The following is a 6,338-nucleotide window of genomic DNA, read 5'->3' as shown; positions in this document are numbered from 1 at the left end:
TAACTCAAGTGCTCGTGATGATCACTGCCTGCAGCAAAATCCCACTGGATGCTCTCTCCTGCTCATTGGCGATGTCAAATATAGCCTGCAAGGGCTTTTCTTCTGACATGGGACACTTCTGAGATGATTTTTTTTTCCTTTGTGGCAGATCCGTAAAGAAAGCAACACCAAAATTGATCTCCCGGCAAAGAACAGCAACTCAGAGACGATTGTTATCACAGGCAAGAGGGCAAACTGTGAGGCTGCTCGCCACAGGATTCTTGCCATCCAGAAGGAGCTGGGAAGGGAAGCAACTAGCCTTTTGCAGTTGAGGGACTTGACAATGTTGCTAGAAGACACAGATACGGACGTGGCTGTGATGGGTGAGGGCAGGGAGGAGACAAATGTGTCAGTCTGTTCTTGACTTGTAAACCAAGGTTTGTGACTGCTCCTGTCAGGAGTAGCCAGTCTCCAAGCCCTCTGCTCAGGCATTTCTTCCAGATCTATAAAGCTCCTAGCAAGGTGGGAGTCAGAGGGTAAGCAGAGTGGGTGCAGACACGTTTCTGCAGCTTGACTCAAGAGGCTGGTACTGTCCTCCCTTAGGCCAACAGCACAGAGGTGGAGGTCTCTATTCCTTCCAAACTGCACAGTTCCCTCATTGGTGCCAAAGGCCGCTTCGTCCGCTCCATCGTGGAGGCGTGTGGTGGAGTCCACATCCACTTCCCCACCAAGGGCTCTGGCAGTGACACCATGACCATCAGGGGCCCAGCCCAGGGTGTGGAGAAAGCCAAGAAACAGCTGCTGCACCTGTGAAAGAGAACAAGGCTTAATAAATAAATAAATGGCAATGAATCAGGATGAGTTTGGTACAGTGCTCTGGGTGATGCTCTGTGTTGAGAAAGGAATGTACTCTGAATAACTAGAAAAGGTGGGCACCTGAAGGAGGGAAGGAGGCCATCAATCAGGAAATCGTTGAACAAAGAAAATGGAAAGGTCTACTCCACCTAGATTCCCCTATTGTGAATGGAATGATTAGGTGTCCAAATCAAATGAATATGTATGTAAAGATGTTGTAACCTCTCACAAAAACTGTATAAAATACCTGACTTTTAAGTGAAAACTTGGGAGCTAGTTTGTCCAGTGCAAATCGGCTAGCTCCCCAGTGTTGCATGATATAAATACCTTTGCTGCTTAAAGACAAAATTCATCTCTGAGCAGTTACTCTGTGCCGTTTTGGCATCAGTTTGGCAAGCCAGGCAGGAGAACTCTCTGCCGGTGCTGGAATCCAGGGGCCTGGGGACCCTCAGGGCCCTCGACTGGATCTTCTGTCTGCTCCCTTACCCCTCGGCTTCTCACACAGGTGGACAAGGACTTCTGCAAAATATAAAAGGTATTTATATTTATTCTTTGTTTTGAATATTTGATTGTCTTAAGATCTGGGAAGCTAAAAACTTCCTTTAGTTTGTCTTAAGATTTGGGGAATTCCTAGAACGTAACAACTGACATAGCGCTCTGTGTCTTGTTTGTCTATGTGTTCTCTTGTTACATGTTCAAAGTTGGAGTTATGAAATGTATGTTGAAAAAAAACCCCAAAAAACCCACAAAACAACAAAAAATATTCTGGCAATTCTAGGCGAATAGTTGAAAACTTAACATGCTGCTTAGGGTCAGAAAAAATTAGAACTTGGTTTTTGGCAATTGTTCATTGAAATATGTACTTTGTGTGCTAACGCAAACTGTCAGTGTTCCTAGAGTTGTATGTAAGTGCACGGTACCTTGTAACATGCTGCCTGTGTGACTGAGGGCTGCCCAGAGTGTGTGATGTGTGAGAGATGCAGTTTTACTGCGAAGCGAGTGGGGAGTCCCGATCTGCATTTCAGTGTTCCCTGTGAGGGGGCTGGCCAGAGACGGATGAAGCGATTGAAAAATCAAGGTATGAAGTGGTGGAATGCAATATTAGAATGGGGAACTGTGGACCAAACACTAAAACAAATATCATTTGGGAAAAGCATGAACGCGGGGGCCCAGGTCAGTAAAGGGGAGTCAGAGGTCTTGGGAATACAGCTTCTTAAACCCTGTTCCACAGGCAGTAACATTCCATTTGAGAACTGAAAGGCAAGTCGGGAAGATCCTTTCTTGCTGTGGCAGGCTGCTTGTGTAAGGCTTTTATTGTCTGCTGAGGCTGCTGGAGTAAATGAAGAGAACCAGTCCTTTGGGCGGGAGTGCTGAGGCAAGGCACTTTGTAAAGTGTTCCCCAAAGCAAGGGCAACCAAGTCATGCCTTGTCCTGGCTTTTTAGCTTTAGCAGTACTTTCTGGCTCTTATTGTTGCAGGTGCTGTTTTCCTGCCTTGAAGCCCTGGGGCTCCTGGGTAGCCACCGCCCCCCCAGCCTGCAGCTGATGTCCTCAATAAAATGATTTTTCCTCTCTTCTATGTCTGCCATGTGATAATTGGGGACTAGGCAGATATTGTTTAGTGGTGCGTCCTAGGGGAGGACTTCGGGATCATCCCTTGGCCCAGACTCCTTGCCAGTGGGCTTCACAGCTGAGCTCAGGTGCTTTAGGACTCACACCGCAGCGCAGTCACACAGGGAGGTGGGGGCTGGATGGCACCTCTGGAAGAGTCACTGTCCTCTCAGCTCCTGCTTGGATTCTGGCTAAGACACAGCTCATGCTCAGGCTCGATGGATGCTCCATTGGGGAGCAGCACCATTAGCTCAGAGCCAGGGCAACACGCAGGCAGACACGGTGCTGCTGCTGACCCTCACCTGCAGCTTGCTATCCCCTGCGGCTGTCATCCCTGCACACTGATGGCCGGGCAGTTTCTCCAGATGCCCACGCTCAGGGCAATGGTATAAAGCAAACTGCCACACTGGCCACTACAAATACATCAGCTCACCCAAAAAGCTTTTCCAGCAGCTGCACTGCTGAGGCTTTTGTGTGTCCCAATGTGATATGGGAGACACCTGCACCCTGATGGAGGACGAAGGATGAGAACTCTCACACCATCAACCAGCTAACTATTTTGCTCATAAGCTGTTGTGGTTTAAGCGGGGTTGCCAGCTGTGCACTACACAGCTGCTCACTCTTTCCCTCCCCAGGGGGATGGCAGGGAGAACTGGGAGGCTCAAAGGAAGAAAACTCGTAGGCTGAGACCAAGGCTTTGATGTGTGCAGGGGAATGTGCTGGTGCAGTTTCTCATTGAAAACTGCAGGGACATCTTTGGGGAGGAGGTGGCTGGCCTCTCCCCTCCATCAGATGAGGAGGGGCTGAGGGTTTTCAAAATCTGGGGCTTCTGGTCGGTTTTGGTTTAGGTGTTGTCCACTTCCATGATGTCACTTTGCTGCATGTGCTTTTGTGTTCCAGAAGTGCATTTGGAAGATCAAAGGAGCTGTGCAGGTGAAGCAAACGCAGAGCCCCAGGCAAAAGACTTCTTGCACACAGCACCCTCTGTGTTCATCCTCTACAAAGAAGCAGGGGCAGATATGGTGGTGAAATCAGAAATAGCAGAGGGATGTCAGGCCAACAAACAATGTGACATTTCTCATGTATGACAGTAGTTTCTGATAGGTCCAAGCAGCTGCTGTGCCTCTTCCTGTCATTAGATCCCTTGTCTGTTTGACTTTTCCCACCCTGTAATGATAGAGAAGAAAAAACAGAAAGGTTGTTTCTCAGATGCATTGGGAATGTGCTTAATCAATCTAAATACTTACAAGAAGTCAAATACAAAATCACAGATTTAAAAATAAAAGGCTCACGCCCCAGAATGGGATAATGCTGCCCAAGGGATAACGGCAGAACTGTGTCCCAGGAAGGCAGAAGAAACCCCAGCAGAAAGAAGCTGGCAAGGTTTTTCTTGCCCTCCTTTCCCTGCATTTCTCTGAGGTCTGTCCTACCCTCCAAGGCCCCTCCAGTTTGTGGTGCCCCAGCCCACAAGGGGCAGCCCATCATCCCAATTCATCAGAGCTCCTGAAGCCTATCTTATGACTGTGCAAAATGTGAATAATGCAAAGCAACCAAAGGGATCTTATTTGAGGAGCTAAGGTAGCAATTTGGAAAACAGTAGCTTACTACTCTAGGTGTCTTGCCACCTGTTAACTTCAACCTTTCTGGTTCAGGCGCTTGTACCTTTGCCTCCAACCACCCCCGAGAGCACAGCAGACTCCTCGGTAGACCCGGAACAGCTGATGAGCCTTTCAGAGGAAAGAAGGTAAAATGAGCTCCCTTTGTTTAAAATAAGAACTGATTCCGGTTGATCATGGGTTTACCTATCTAATAACACTGTGGAATATAAAGGTTTGCAGGGTCTTTCGTTTCAGGAAAATGAAAAGCAAAGAAACAGAAAGAGAAAACAGGCCTCTGGAGAAGAGGCTGAAAGCATACCAGAAGAGAAAAGGAGAGAAAGAAAAGCTTTTCGAGATCAACCGCTGAAAAAATTCAGGAAGGTCAAGCAGCCCAGGTGTGTACTAGATACTGCTGTCCATCTTTCAAAACTCTGAACGCTGCACTAAGTGCATGAACTATTTTTAGCATGCACAAAGATGGCCCCAGATAGGAAGCAGACACCTGCCTTTTGGAAAAAAATGCATGTCAGCAGGAAACTGCCTTTCCCAATGTTGCAGGTTTGGTTTTGCACTTATGGAAGTACTGTTTGCTCAAGGGTAAGCAGACACCTCGCCACAAGAGCCTCAATCCTTAGCTATTTACCTGGCTACCGAAATAAAGAGGCAAAGTACGTCCCACTGTTTTGTCCATGTTAGCAATCCTCACGCTGCCCTGTATCATCTGAATCCCAAATATGCAGCAACGTTGTTCCAGGTCACTACATACACTTTAGATGCTGGCACTTTTTAAAAAGGCCGCATTTCACCTGAGGTAATTTGGGGGCGGGTCGTGGTGTTTGTGGTGGTGGTGTGTGTATTGGGATGGACACTTCTTAGTTTCTTACTTCTTCTTCCTTTACCAGTAACAGAGATATATTTCTCAAGATCTTGAGAAATGTCCTGGAAATAAGTTTCCATGACTTTTTTTGTATATAGATGATTACTTTTTTAATGTACACTATTTCACTGTTGCTAAAAGTACTATATTCCACTTCACGTGGCTTGTTTCAGTGACAGCCTTGTACTGTAAATTCATATCGTGTACCTCCTTTTTCTTAGGATCCACAAGTTGCGATGCCTGCAGTTTGTAGTCCCTGCATGCACAGGCTATCTGCCCTGACCGAAACCCGACAGGATAACAAACGGTGATTTCCTGTAGTTGAAGTATGAACACTTCATTGACATCCTCCCCTTTGTCAGGTGACTTGTAGTAAACACCAGCCATGAGGTTTTCTTTGTTGGCTTTGTCTCTAATTTTTATCCATAAGTTCTCAACCTGTTTATCACTGTTTTGCAAAGACAGATCTTTTTTTTTTTTTTGTGCAGAGGGAACCCTCCCCACCTTTCCTTCTTTATCTGTGCCTCCTGAACAGGTTATAGCCATCTATTGCAGCACTCCACTCATGTGATTCGTCCCACCAAGTTTCAGTGATAGCAATCAGATCACAACTTCCCAACTGCACAGTGGCTTCCAGCTTCTCCTGTTTGTTACCCACACTACATGCATTGGTATAGAGGCACTTCAGCTGGACTGTTGAGTCTCTCACCTTTTTAGCAGAACACTGGAGTGTTGAGGGCCATTCCTCACTAGTCTGGTAGGTGCAGTCATCCACCCTGTTGCTGTTGTGTACACAAGTGTCATGGCTTTGGACACTACCCCCTAAATTCTTTAGTTTAAAGTGTGAGCTAGCCAATCTGTCAGTGCATATTCTCATTCCTCTTCTAGACAGGTGGATCCCATCTCTCCCCAGTAGTCTGTATTCATTGTAGAATGTCGCATGATTGTAGAAGCCAAAGCCCTGGTGTTTACACCAGCAACAAAACCAGGTGTTTATCTGCATGATGCATTGACTTCTGCCTGCATCTCTATCCCTGACTGGCAAAACAGAGAAGATCGCTTGGGCTCCTGTCCCCTGTGCACCCCAAGGCTCTGAAATCCTGCCTGATCTTGCCCAGGTTATATTTTACTGTGTCATTTTCCACATGGAAAAGAAGTAGGAGATAGTCTGTGCTTTTTACCAGTTGTGACTGTCTTTCTCCCAGATCTTGGCAAGCAGCAAACTTCCCTGGACTGTATATCAGTCTGGTAAAATGCATGCCTTGGTGCCTCTCAGCAGAGCCACCCATTGCCGCTTCCTTTTGTGGCTTTTAGTGTGTGGAACTGGTGCAGTTTCTCCTTGTGAGTCTTCATCCGCTACCAAGCCTGTGTATCTGTTGCTGCTTGGTACGTATGAGGAAATTTGAGGAAGTGATGTCCT

This window comes from Falco peregrinus, chromosome W (genome assembly GCF_023634155.1).
Source record: "Falco peregrinus isolate bFalPer1 chromosome W, bFalPer1.pri, whole genome shotgun sequence".
In the NCBI taxonomy this organism is placed as follows: domain Eukaryota; kingdom Metazoa; phylum Chordata; class Aves; order Falconiformes; family Falconidae; genus Falco; species Falco peregrinus.
The sequence above is the reverse complement of the archived record's forward strand: the minus strand, read 5'-3'. Positions refer to the sequence as shown.